The sequence below is a fragment of the Callospermophilus lateralis genome, chromosome 7 (genome assembly GCF_048772815.1).
Source record: "Callospermophilus lateralis isolate mCalLat2 chromosome 7, mCalLat2.hap1, whole genome shotgun sequence".
Lineage (NCBI taxonomy): Eukaryota > Metazoa > Chordata > Mammalia > Rodentia > Sciuridae > Callospermophilus > Callospermophilus lateralis.
Genome location: NC_135311.1, coordinates 44,902,371 through 44,917,505, shown reverse-complemented (window position 1 = coordinate 44,917,505; position 15,135 = coordinate 44,902,371). Strand labels below are relative to the sequence as shown.

The window sequence follows — 15,135 nt, the reverse complement described above, 5'->3', positions numbered from 1 at the left end:
TTTTGTAAGTCGTTGTAAATAAGTAGAAGAAACTGAAGGGCCAAATGAATGGAGATGAATCAGAAGTAGCCAAGGTTTCCCAGGCCTTTCGATGCTTATTTTACTCAATTTAAATTCATCCATGGAGAGACATGATTAATAGGTGGTCTGTGACATTTCCTCAAGCTCCAGAAACACTTGAGGAGTTGATGCTGAATTGAATGCTCCTGTGACAAATTCACAGAATGACAGGAGGACATCAGATCTATAATAATGGCACAAGCATAGGGAGCATCTTTGCCTCATCCTTGGAATAGCTAATTAGGTAAACTGTACTTTGCCAAACTGGCATAATGACAAGACCTTTACAGAACAGTGACTGTTTCAATGCATTTCACTGATTTTACTTTCCAGGATTTTTCAAATTTTAAATTTATTTAAAGATTATTTTTCGAACAAGCATTTGAGTGATAGTAAGCTTCTCAATAATGTTTACCTGAAAAGGTGGCTTCCATACCTCCCATTGAAAGAAGCCTGATGGCTTAATTATTGTGATACATCTAACGTATTATAATAAAACCCTCTCTTCTATAGATCAGTTTTCCCACTGAGAATAGAACATCAATTGAAGCACAACATAATGTACTGACATTTATCATACTGGGTACGGAAAGTTTCAAACATTGTTTTTTACCATGACCAAGTTTGAAAAAGAAATAACTTTTTTAAAAGGAAAAATTAATCTTTAACTTTATTTACTCAGGGAATCATGGGGTATATTTTATAAATAATATTCTATATTTATCTATAAATAATGTTCTTCTATCATTTGTCTTCATGCATCAATATAAATAAGCTGAAAGACAAGTGTCTTTACAGTATATATCACATAGCCTGGAGATAACAGTTATCAGATAACAGTTATCAGATAACAGTTAACAGATAACAGTTAACAGATAACAGTTATCATACATTCTCAAGATCTGAGCTTTCAAGGTCTGTACATGTGTTTTTCTTTGTTTGTTTGGTTTTGGTTTTTTAAGTACTAAAATAATTTTATCTTTAAAAACTCAGTTCTTAATTTATATTAATGGCATTTTAGGAATTTTTACAACAAAAAATAGTTTTAAAAACATCTAAATTTTTTTATTTTTCCTCTTAAATTTTTAGTAAGAGCTGGGCCTGGTGATGCATGTCTATAATCCCAGTGGCTTGTGAAGCTGAGTTAGGAGGATTTCAAGTTCAAAGCCAGTCTCAGCAAAAGCAGGGTGCTAAGCAACTCAGTAAAACTCTGTCTCTAAATAAAATACACAATAGGGCTGGAGATGGTGGTTCAGTGGTCCAGTGCCCCTGACTTCAATCCCTGGTACCCCCCCAAAAAAATGTTTTGGTAAAGGGTTTTTAAGAATGTGCTATAATAAGCATACAGATTACTCTTTATTGAAATGTAATTAAAATACTTCATACATGAATTTCTTTTGATAGTGAGAGGTACCAATCTAGGTACAAAGCTAAGGTTCTTTTAGTTGTCTACTTTGTGAACATCATTTGTATAATGTTGTCTCTGGGGGAAGTAAGAGGTTACACTAGAGTCAAAAGGCCACAAATAAGCTTTTTATGATACTTTAAAATGGACACATTTTAATTTTGACACTATAGAAAATAATATCCCCTCCAATTTCCTGCCTTGTGGGGGCTCAGTTGGTGTCCAACTGTCACTGTTTATATCTGCTATTTTTGCAACAAAGAACTGCCTGAACCCTAAGGAAATGTTTCTTTTTGAAAAGAATTAAAGTCATCCACCATGAAAATATTATCATTTAATTTGTAAAGCAATTCTGTGATAAGAATTTGAAAAATAAAAGATAAATTTTATATTTACAATGTCTCTTGATCAAATTACCTATGGATAGATATCAATGAGGATTTGTTACACATTTCCTTTCTGTCTCTCTCTTATTAACTTAGCCCCATTTTTCTTTCTTATTTCATCTTTCTATTTTTTCTTTTCTTCTTCAACTTTCTTTATGCCAAGTCTAGAGATATTTCACTTCTTATCCTGAGTCAAAATTTTAGAGATGTGCTGAAATTGAAGGTGGTAATAAGAAGCACAAAAGCTGCAGTAAAGAGGAAGTTATTAGTCATGACAAGATGCACTCACAGCTGGTTTTAGAGCTGGACTAGATTTAGCTTTACCATGTGGTTAGATATATCTGGAGTACATGTAACTCCAGTCTGATAGTTAGTTTAGTCTCCGCTTTTATAGAATCAGCTGTGATGACCTGAATAAAACTTGTAGGACATACACAAGGAAGCTGAAAGGAAGATGCCTTTGGGCCCCAGGGTGGTCTCAGGAGGTGGTAGGAGAAATCTTTCTGTTGTCCCTGCTAGCCATTTGTTGTACTAGTCACTGTTCCTGGGCTTGACGTCATCAATTATCAAGTTGGCAACATGTGGGAAATGATAGGTGAGATGAACTGAAATGTGTTTCTGAGCAGAAGCTTATTTCAGAAATTAAAGAGAGGGATTTTTTCTCTACAACAGACAGAGAGCAGCTGAGCATACTTCCTACTATGGTTTTGTCAGTCACCATAAGCTACTACTTACTCCATTTCTCTCTATGGAAATGTAAATCACCACTATACATCACTAGAGATTGAACTCAGGGGCACTTGTACCACTAAGCTACATCCTCAGCCCTTTTTTATTTTGAGAAAGTTTCTCATTAAGTTCCACAGGGCTTCACTAAGTTGTTGAGGCTGGCCTCAGATTTGTGATACTCCTCCCTCAGCTTCCAAAGTTGCTGCAATTACAAATATGTTCCATTACACTGGCTTATAAAATTCATTATATTATTTGATAAACATTTTACTTTCAGTATGTCCTTTAGCACAAATACATTGAAAAAATTGAATGTGGATATTAAATGTTAACGACTAAATTTCTGGAAGTCAAGAAAGTTGATGATGCTGTAGCTTGTCTTCTAGTATTTATATTCACCTTGGAGCTTGAACTGATGATACTCCTGGTCACATGAAAACCAGAAAACATGGATACCCTAAACAAATATTGGTACCTACTCAAAATGGTAGACTTTTTAAACATAAAGGTATTTGTTTAATGCATGCACTTCCAGAATGTGAATTTATGCAGTCATTCTTGAGATACAGCATTTCATTGAGATCAAATAATAGGTGTCCTGTACTAATGGCATTTTTGTTTCTGAATTTTTATGACCACATGTATTCCTGTTATTGAATTTGATTTCATCAATAAAGCAATAGCTTCATGTTTAAAACATATTTGAAATTTGATGGTTTCATAACAATGGTATTAAACTAAGGATCAGTCAAAACAGAAGAAATCAAATTTAGAAATTATCTTATCTAATACTGATTTATATTTTTTTCTTTCAAGACATGAACCCAAATACATCTAGAATTTCACTCTGTTAAGATGAGACATTTATTATTGCTTATAGTCTTCAAAATTGGTATGCTGACTGGAGAGAGATGAAATCTTAATTTTGATTTGCATTTCTCTAATTGCTAGAGATGTTGAACAGCTTTTTATGTATTTGTTGATCAATTGTATTTCTTTTTCTGTAGAGTGTCTGTTCACTTTGCCCATTTACTGATTGGATGATGATGGTGGTGGTGATGATGATGATGATGATTTTTGGTATTAAGTTTTTTGAGTTCTCTTTATGTCCTGGAGATTATTGTTCTATCTGAGCCACATGTGGTGAAGATAGTCTCCCATTCTATAGGCTCTCTTTTCACTTTATTGTTTCCTTTGCTGAGAAGAAACTTTCTAGGTTGAATCCATCGAGTTTATTGATTCTTGATTTTACTTCTTATACTTTAGGAGTCTTGTTAAGGAAATCAGTTCCTAAGCCTACATGGTAAAGATTTAGGGCTACTTTTTATTCTATTAGGCATAGGGTCTCTGTTCTAGTGCCTGAATCTTTGATCCACTTTGAGTTGAATTTTGTGCAGAGTGAGATATAGGGGTTTACATATGGAGTTCCAGTTTTCCCAGCACCATTTGCTGAAGAGGCTATTTTTTCTCCAATGAATGTTTTTGGTGCCTTTGTCTAGAACAAGATAACTGCATTTATGTGAGTTTTTCTCTGTGTCTTCTATTCTGTACTGCTGGTCTCCATGTCTGTTTTGATGTTATGTTACTATGGCTTTTGTTACTATGTTACTATGGCTCTGTAGTACAGTTAAAGGTCTGGTGTTGTGGTGCCTCCTACTTCAATTTTCTTGCTAAGGATTGCTTTCTGTATTCTGGGTCTCTTATTTTTATAAACGGATTTCACAATTGTTTTTTCTATTTAATAAGAAATGTCATTGGGATTTTAATAGAAAGTGCATTAAATCTGTGTAATGCTTTTGGTAGTGTGGCCATTTTGACAATATTAATTCTGCCTATCCCAAAGCATGGGAGGTCTTTTCATCTTCTAAGGTCTTCTTCATTTTTTTTCTTTAGCATTCTATAGTTTTTATTGTAGAACTGTTGGCAAGGATGTGGGGGCAAAGGTACACTCATATATTGCTAGTGGGACTGCGAATTTGTGCAACCATTATGGAAAGCAGTATGGAGAATTCTCAGAAAACTTGGAGCAGAAGCACCATTAGACCCAGCTATCCCATTCCTTGGTTTATACCCAAAGGACTTAAAATTAGCATACTACAGTGACACAGCCACATCAATGTTGATAGTAACTCAATTCACAATAGCCAAACTATGGAACCTAGATGCCCTTCAACAGATGAATGGATAAAGAAAATGTGGTAGGATTGATGGTGGAATGAGTTAGACATTACCCTAAGTACACATTTGAGGACATGAAAGGTATGAAAATACTTTGTGTACAGTGACTTGAAAAATTGTGTTTCATATGTGTAATATGAAATTAAATGCATTCTGCCATCATGTATAAAAAATTAGAATGAATAAATAATTTAATAAAAAAGAAAGGTGTATATACACAATGGAATACTACTCAGCATTAGAGCAATGAAATGATGTCATTTCCAGGTAAATAGATGGAGCTGCAGAATATCATGCTAAGCTAAATAAGCGAATCCAAAAAAACAAAGGCTGAAGGTTTTCTCTGACATGTGAATGCTAACTCAAAATAAGGAGATGGGGGCTAGGGAAGAATAGATGTACTTGAGTTTACACAGAGGGAAGGGAAGGGAAGGGAGTGGATATGATGTAAGAAGGGCAATAGAATGAATTGGATATAATTACTGTATGTGCATATATGATTGCATGAATGTCATGATACTACTTTGTGTACAAGCCAAAGAATGAGAAGTTATACTCCATTTAAGTAGGATGTATCAAAATTTATTCTACTGTCATGTGTAACTATTAGAGCAAATAAAAAAGATGAGACATTTTAGAGTACTATCGTTGCTTTATAAATTTGGTGAAAACATTTATGATTTCAGGCAAATTTAGTTGTTATTGTGATAGTAATAAGGAGGCCCATTTTAGTGGACTGTGGCATAATGGTAAAAGCAATTTTCTTGCTAAATTGAGAAATCCATTATTAGACATGAACTTGGAATCAGCATTTCTGAAAACATAGCACATAACTGCATCCAAATAAACTGCAATAGTCAACCCATCAAATGAATAGATGTGAAAAATATCAAATGCTTTGATATCTAAGTAAAGTAAATTAAAGTATTAAAAATATTTCAGCACAGCAGAACTGTGCTTTTTATTCTCTTTTGGATTTTGTCAGATTTTACAAATATTTGAGACTTATTAAAAACTTTGTGAATCCTCTTTGAAAATAGAATCAGATATTTTGGAAATGAGGCTGGCAAGCCATTATTGCGTTTTGCCTAAAACTAGTTGGAAATCTTAAATCAAAATATCCAATTAGTTGAATGTTTAAAAAGGTCATCTTTTGAATCTTTTTAGCAAATTTGAATTATTGAACACTAAGCTTACAAACAAAATCTCTACCTACAAAAATCAAGGAACCAATTCAACAAATGAATGATGTGTCCCTAGGCTCTCTAGTCTTAATTAGGAAATTCTGAAATTGTTGTTTGGAATCTTGATTGTGAAAAAACTTTTAATGGACATTTATTTTTAATTAGAAAGTTATTTTATGCTGTTATAGTAACATATCACAGAAACATATATATAATAGTTCAGGAAGCTGAGAGTCCAAGATCCATGAGATAGTATTTGGTGACAGCTTTCTTGCCGGGTCATCCCATGGCAGAGGGTATAGAAGGGTAAGGGAGCACTAACTTACCCCGTTATGAAATCCTATTCCCACCATAACAGCATAATCCACTTATGAGGCCAGAGCCTCATCACCTCAACAAACTTACCTCATAATATTCTTTCAATGACATTAAATTTCAACATGAGTTTTGGAAAGGACACAGAATCAAATCATAACAGCCTTATTGACATGAAATAAAGATTAGAGTTTTATATCATCTAAATTTGGCACTACTGTTAAAGAATCATAAAAAGAGATAACATGTTAGCAAATTTTGCATGGTGCAAACATTAGATGAAGAGAGGTCCTCTGAAGAAAAGGGAGACCTATAAAAATACTTGGCTAAAATATATACATATTTTAAATATAAATTTGAATTTAAGATATTCTTTATAATAATTTTCATTGAGTTTAACAGGTATATCAGTAATTGTAGAAAGATTGTTTTCCTGATTAAAAATATAATATGCTGAAAAGTGTCAACTGAGAAAATCAATATAGGCAAATATTAATTATAAAATTTAAGCAAGCAAAGATTGTGGGAAATGCACTGAAAATTTTAAATGACATCTTCTTTAAAAATATATTCTTCAGAAAAAATATCTCTGACATGAGATTAAGGAACCTGAGGTTAAGAATCTGATTAAAGAACATGGATGTGTACAAAGAGCTATCATTCTTCCTCCAAGAGTTTATAGCCAATATAAAGATTTTATCTTTTTTAAAGACACTTTGGTACTTATGAACTTGTGGAATTTTAATTGGCATAAAATATTTTATTTAAAATGAGTTTTTGACTAGAACTATTGTAGTAAATCAAACCATTATTTGTTTTAAATGGAACTGTTGTTTTACTAGAATCATTACTTTTTAACTATACCATTGTATAGGGATACTGAGAAAATAAAGCTAATCATCAGCCCATATAAAATGTTCCAATAATGTGTAATTTTATTGTTGACTACTTATGCTCCCCCTTTTTTTAACTCTCAAAATTTTTCACTTTAAATCTTAAATTATATGGTCACAACATATAATTTAGACACAATAATCTAAGTTTTTCAGTGGTTGTTTAATACCAAAACACAACACCAAAAAAACCCTCAACAAAACAAAACAATCTGTCAGACCTCTATTGAGAGCACCTTATGGAAGGCCCATAAGGCTTGAAATCTTACATTTATTGATGTTGCTACAGGTGAACATGAGTCACTGAGAAAAGGTTAAAGTATTCACAGTATAACCCACTTTATTGGGGAGAATATTTAATAGTTATTATGCAAATATGGTGGACTCAAATGATACTTGTCTACTAATTGCAAATAGTATGTATTTTGAATTTGTTGTAGCATCTTGATATTGTTGAAAGCTCAGTCCCATAAGGAGGACATGGTTTTGAGAAAAAAGAAAATAAAGGCTTATTGCTTTGCTAACAAAGGAGAAACACAGGAGACTTCTGTCCCAAAGGCTGTGATTCTGCCTATCAGCAGGAACAGGGGGCTTATAAAGAGGTGATTCAAAGGCTACATTCTACATGTTCTCTGTCTGGGGTTGTAATTCACTTGTTAATTTGGGAGAGAGTCATTTCTGAGATCTTCTGGTACCATCCTCAAAGTCTGGATTCCTTCCTTCCTTTGGTGGATGTGAACTCTAAGAGAGAGAAATCTGCCTGAAATGGGGAAAAAAAAGATAATCCTGTTTCCCCTGAAATTAAGGAGAAGCAGTGAGAGAAGAAGGGAAAAAAATGTATTTTAAAAATGAGTTACAGTGGCAGAGCAGCAAGTGCTCTCTTACAAACACAAGGTGGACCACTTTACATTGACACCAGATGTATGTAGCACTATTAGAATATAATGTGTGAAAGCATTCAATATGGACAAGAAGACTGCTATTAACAAGGAAATGCTGCACAAATGTGCATGTGCCCATTCTCTCTCTCTCTCTCTCTCTCTCCTGGTAATTAAGAATACAAAGCAATGGTAAACCATTTATTTCACAAGTATTTGATGATTACAAACCATATGCCAGGCCCATTTTTGAATATTTTCTATTTGTTCAAAAAATGACTTAATTTCCAAAAATCATACCAGAGGGTAAGATATAAAATTTCAGCAGATAGAGTGCGGCTGCACTTGAAATTGCATCCAGGTTGATTTTGAGAATGACTCCTAAGTCTTAAGTGGCCACACATGTGACACATTTTATTTTGTGTCTTCACTGATATTAAAAAGCCTACATGTTCAATACCTGAAGTAAATTAATAATCTCCTTTAAAGATTTGGCAGAAATGCAAGACAACTTTTACAAAGAAGAGAGGTGAAACTAGTATTTGCATATTGCGGCCCCTACAATGATTGAATTGAGGAGGTTTGAAGACTTTTGAAAGACACTAGGGAAAAAAAGCAGATGAGCAATACACTAGAGCCTGGGTCCCTGACCTGTTACCAAAAACCTTGGGACTTGTCCCTGATGGCCATGCAATAATGAGGAGAAGGTTTTGAGATCAAGGTAAAAGGAGGTTTATTGCTTTGCCAGCAAAGGGAAAACACAGGGGACTCCTGTGCCAGAAGATTTGATTCTGCCCATCAGGGAAAACAGAGGGTTTTTAAGGACACTATTCAAAGGCTCCACTCCAGGTGTGCCCTGACTAGGGGTTCCCAGGTGCATGCTGATGGTGTGTTACCATTAGCTAGTTTATCTGGGAGATCATCACTTCCTAGTTCTTCTGGTGACTTCTCCTTCCTGTGGAGAACAGATCACTCAAGGTAATCTTGTTCCCTGCCCCCAGGTTAGGGAGGGAGACAGGGAGAAGGGGAAAAGAAAAACATTTCCCTTTTAAAATAAGCAGCCAGGGTTATATTCAAAAGGTAAAGTGGACCACTCTTACAACCCCAGTGCTTCCACCAATCAACTTCACCATTCAAATTGAATTGTCAAGTGTGTTTATGTCCAGCTGAATATTTCTGGAAAAAAAATAGTTTTCTTTTTCATCAGGTCTTGACCCCCAAACTGTCAAGTTCCTTAGACAGAGTAAGCGCCTGGGTCCTTGATCCACTTAGGGTGCATATGACCACTCTTTATGCAGTCAGTACCTTTATGACTGCATTGACTGCCTAGGAGATAATAGAATGAGAATCCTAGAAATGAGTGGACCTAGAACCACTCCTCATTTGCCTTTTGGCCTTTGATGTTCCCAGAGCGAGTTGTTGAACTGGGCACGATATTTGTTGGTAAAAGGCAGTTGTGGCTATTTTTTTCCCCAACCCATCTTCAACTCTCTCCTTGTTTCCCCCCACCCCCTGTCTTTGCCTAGCCCTCACCTATCCTAAACTTCCCAGTGACACCGAGACCCATCGATCATCAACTTGGGTCAAACCATGCACCCCTCGCATGGAGCTAGATGGGCAGAAGACACCTCCCAGACTGGGCACTCTGGAGCACAGCGCCCCAAATCCACAGCTTCCTCTGCAGGTAAACAGACTCGCATTGGAGAGTATAGACTACTGAAAACCCTCGGCAAGGGGACCTTCGCCAAAGTCATGCTGGCCCGTCACGTCCTCACAGGTCAAGAAGTGGCAATCAAGATCATCGATAAGAGACACCTGAAGCCACAAGTCCTCCAAAAGATGTACAGAGAGGTGAGAATCCTCAAGATGTTAGACCACCCACACATCGTGAAGCTCTATGAAGCTCTGGACTGCGAAAAAGCACTCTGTTTGGTCCTGGAGTACGCCAGTGGAGGGGGAGTTTTGGACTATATGGCCAACAAAGGAAGACTGCAGGAAGAGGAGGCAAGATCTATATTCCGGCAGATCGTGTCTGCAGTCCAATATTGTCACCAAAAGCAGGTCGCCCACCGAGACCTGAAGGCGGAGAATCTGTTATTAGACGCAGAGATGAACATCAAGCTAGCTGATTTTGGACTCAGCAACCAGTTTACACTTGGGTGTAAACTCAACACGTTTTGCGGCAGTCTGCCCTATGCAGCTCCAGAGCTCTTCCAGCTCATAGAGTACCAGGGGCCCGAAGTCGATGTGTGGAGTCTTGGCGTGGTTCTATACACCCTAGTCACCGGGTCGCATCCTTTTGTTGGGGCCAATGTGAGAGAACTTAGAGACAGAGTGCTACAAGGTAGATACCAAATCCCTCTGTACATGTCATCAGAATGTGAAAATCTGCTGAAACGCTTCCTGGTGCTTAATCCAACTAAGAGAAGCACCCTGGCCGAAATTATGGGAGACAGGTGGATCAACAGAGGCCTTGATGTCCTCCAACCCTTTGTTGGTCCAGAGGTGGCCATCTCCCACAGAAACATCTCGTTGACTAAGCTGCAGCCAAGCAGGGTCCTCAGAAAGAGCACCAGCTGGCCTTCTCACCGCAAAGTGCAGCGAAGCGTTTCCACTCAGAAGCAGACACGGTCCCTGGACCATGCTGGAACTGGGCCATATCCGACCAGCACTGCCCAGAGTCACCTCAGAGAACATCAAATGGCCTCCCAGAAATCCGGCGGCAGTGCTGTGGGAGGAAAGGGAATTTCTCCAGCCAGGCCCCTACCTGGGATCACCACCAGTCCCAAGGAGCTGGAGACTCCTGAATTCAAGAAAATGCCTGCTGCCTACAAGAGCAGCACACCATCTGGAGGGAGGACACTGTGGAGTAAGTACATTTGCCGCAAAACAACCAAAGTAGACACACGTTCAGTGAGCCGGAATGGGCAGAACAACAGCACCTTCCCTGCCCAGAGCCCTCCAGTGACTTCAACCCACAGTGTCCCAAGTACCTCCATCCGGGGCTGCACCTGCTTCCCCAGAGCCAGTGCCCTTCGTCGAATGTTCCACCGCCAGCCCCGGGAATCCCAAACTGCAACACACGAAGGTCCTCTTGCCTCACCCAGCTGCTTCCATCCAGCTGAAGCATTGCCCCAGACTCAAAGAAGAGGCACCACTGGTGTTTTTCCGAAGTTTACATCAAAATTCACAAGAAGGCCTGCAACTGAGTCTGAGAAGACCCCGAGATACAAGGGTTCAAGTCATCATGTCTGTGCTGAGCAGAGAAAGGAGAACCAACAAGCAAAACCTCGCTCCCTGCACTTCACCTGGAGCATGAAAATCACTAGTGCCATGGATCCTAGTGACATCATGAGGGAAATCCGAAAGGTGCTAGATGCCAACAACTGCCAATACATGCACAAGACGCCCTTTCTGCTCTTCTGCATCCATGGAGATGGGTACACCGAGAAACTGGTGCAGTGGGAGATGGAGGTATGTAAGCTTCCCAGACTGGCTTTGAATGGGGTCTGCTTCAAGCCCAGATCAGGGAAATCCAAGGCTTTCAAAATCATTGCTTCCCAAATTGCCAGTGAGCTCCAACTGGAAGCCAGTCATTAGGATATAAATTAACAGCAACTTGAAGTGTTTTCCTCAACACTGATGGACATGTAGAATAACATTTAGGCAATTGTTGGGAGCAGAGACTAAATTAGGGTTTTCTTTAATTGTCCCAGGAGGAGATGCCCCTCCTGGGAATTCTTGATGTAAGGCGCTGGTCAAGACTGCCCAGTTACTTGGTTGAAGACCTGTTCCACCTGTACCATCCAGGGAGCTATTTAGTTCTTGAGCTTGTGGTTCAGGTGGCAGGGCTTAGTGGTGGAACATTATGGGCACAAGCTGCCACTCATAATTGGACTGGTCATACATATGACCTTGGTTTTGATGGCTTTGTTCAAAGTTTCTCACACACACAAAAAAAATCTTTTAAGGATAAAACTTATATAACAAACGTGTTGAGCTGGCTCCTGACCGTTGCACGCTACCAGAGTGTAATAGACACCCAACTCCAGCTTATTCACCCCTTGGATTTCTCATCCCCCATGGCCCCTCATCTGGGTTCCTCAATCAACCACCCTGCAGGTGGCAGCAGATGGGACCCAAACAGGCTATTACACTGTGGAGTGCAATGACTACAAGCCATCTCAGTGTGATCAATGAAAGGGGTTTTGGGAGTAAGTTTGTGCAAAACAAGCCAAACCAGTGTCATAAATAGGGGAAACCTGATTATGATGACCAGCTTGCTTTGATAAACTTCTAACTCCCACACCTGGCATCCAAACCTCATGGTCAAGAAGTGAAGGACTCCATGAGTGTCACAGAATCTCTGTTTCAACAGATCATTCCCATAGCAACTGGGAAGTCTCAAGGGGCGCTTTCCCACTGAGAGTTCCCAAGACAGCCTTTGGCTTTGTCACAGAACATTTCAAAAACACTAATCCGCTGCTACAGAGAGGCATTGTCATTTTCATCTTCCATCTTCTACATCATGACCTAAAAATCTGAGGTGAAGAACACCACACTTGGGAGTGGAAGCTGGCCTTTACTATGAATGCCCTAACATCATGGGACGCCAAAAAAGAAAAAAAAAGAGAGAGAATGCTGCATTTGAGACATGCAAATTGCTAACAGCAACAGTGCTCCATCAATGGCTTTTATTTCAGAGGTACTCCATCTCTCCTTACATGCTCTCCATTGAATGATCCCAAGACAGCCATTGCCTCTATCACAGACCTGTAAAGAACCCTAATGCAGTTGCTGCTTCAGACAGTCAGACCTAAATTCATAGAATCCCCGAAATAGAAAGAAACACTTGAGATCTGCAAATACTTAACAGTTTAGTGCTCCGTTACTGGGTTTCAGTTCAGAGGTAATCCATCTCTCTTCACATGTTCTCCATGTAATGTGCCCAAGACAGCCATTGTCTCTCTCAGAATATTTCAAGAACCCTAATCCAGTTGCTGCTTCACAGAGGCATTGTCATTTCCATCCTCCACATCATGACTGTAAAATCTGAGGAAAAGAACACCATGCCAGGGAGTGGAAGCTGGCCTTTACTATGAATGCCCTAAAGTCATGGGACACTTAAAAACAAAGAAAGACCCATTTGAGACCTGCAAATTCCTAACACTACAGTGCTCCCTCAATGGCTTTCAGTTCAAAGGTAATCCATCTCTCTTAGCATGCTCTCCATTGAATGTGCCCAAGACATACATTGCCTCTTTCACAGAACATTTCAATAACCCTAGTCCAGTTGCTGCTTCCGGCAGTCATTGTCGTTTCCACCTTCCACCTTCTAGATCATGACAATAAAATCTGAGGAAAAGAACACCACGACTTGGAGTGGAAGCTTGCCTGTACTATGAATGCCCTAAAATCATGGGACACCAGAAAAGTAAGGAAGAAAGAGCCATTTAAGACCTGCAAATTCCTAGTTCTACAGTGATGCATTAAAGGCTTTCATTTCAGAGGTAATCCATGTCTTCTAACAGGCTCTCCATTGAATGTTTCCAAGACAGCCATTGCCTCTGTCACTGATCATTTCAAGAACCCTAATCCAATTGCTGCTTCATACTAGCATTGTTGTTTCCATCTTGCAACTTCTACATCCTGACAGTGAAATATGAAAAAAAGAACACCAAGACTGGTAATGGAAACTGCCTTTACTATGAAAGACCTACATTCATGGAACCCCGAAATAGAAAGAAACACGCAGTTGAGACCTGCAATACTTAATAGTTCAGTGCTCCATTACTGGGTTTCAGTTCAGAGGTACTCCATCTCTCTTAAGAGCTCTCCATTGAATGTGTCCAAGACAGCCATTGCTCTGTCACAGAATCTTTCAAGAACCCTAATCCAGTTACTGCTTCAGACAGGCATTGTTATTTCCATTCCAATTTCTACATTATGATTGTAAAATCTGAGGAAAAAAACACCTCCACTGGAAGTTGAAGCTTCCCATACTATGAATGCCCTAAAATCATGGAACACTGAAAAAGAAAGACCCACTTGAGACATGTAAATTCCTAACAGATCAGTGCTCCATAAGTGGCTTTCAGTTCAGAGGTAATCCATCTCTCCTGATACACTCTCCATTTAATGTGCTCAAGAGAGCCATTGCCTCTGTCACAGAACCTTTCAAGAACCCTAATCCAGTTGCTGCTTCACACAGGAATTGTCATTTCCATCTTTCATCTTCTATATCATGACTGTAAAATCTGAGGAAAAGAACACCACACCTTGAAATTGAAGCTGGCCTTTTCTATGAATGCTCTAAAGTTATGCGACCCAGAAAACAAAAGAAAGACAGACCTGCTTGTGATATGTAATTTTCTAACAGTTCAGTGCTCCATCAATGGCTTTCACTAGAGAGGTATTCCATCTCTCCTAACTTGCTCTCCCTTTAATGTGCCCAACACAGCCATTGCCTCTGTCACAGAACATTTCAAGAACCCTAATGCAATTGCTGCTTCAGACAGGCATTATTGTTTCCACCTTCCATCTTCTACATCATGACCTGAAAATCTGAGGAAAAGAACACCACGCCTGGGAGTGGAAGGTGACCTTTACCTAAAAGTCATGGGACCCTGAAAAAAGAAAGAACGACCCATTTGAGACCTGAAAATTTGTAACAGTTTAGTGCTGCATCAGTGGCTTTCAGTTTAGACATAATATGTCTCTTCCAACATGCTCTCCATTTCATGTTCCCAAGATAGCCATTGCTTCTCTCACAGAAGATTTCAAGAACACTAACCCAGCTGCTACTTAAACAGTCATTGTCATTTCCATCTTCCATCTTCTACAGCATGACAGTAAAATTTGGGGGGAAATACTCCAAACCTGGGACTGCATTCTGGCCTGTACTCTGAATGCCCTGAAGTCATGGAGCCCCCAGAAGAAAGAAAGACCCATTGGAGACCTGCCAATTCCTAACAGTTCAGTGCACCTTCATTGGCTGTCACTTCTGAGGTCATACATTGCTACTAACATGCTCTTCATTTAATGTTCCCAAGACAACCATTGACTGTCACAGAACATTTCAGAACCCTAATCCAGTTGCTGCTCTAC

General features: G+C 38.8%; 1 pseudogene; it reads left to right on the top strand.

The window, feature by feature from the left end:
* Positions 1–9,618: 9,618 nt before the first annotated feature.
* On the top strand, positions 9,619–11,628 carry LOC143404231 (MAP/microtubule affinity-regulating kinase 3 pseudogene; annotated as a pseudogene).
* Positions 11,629–15,135: the final 3,507 nt, after the last annotated feature.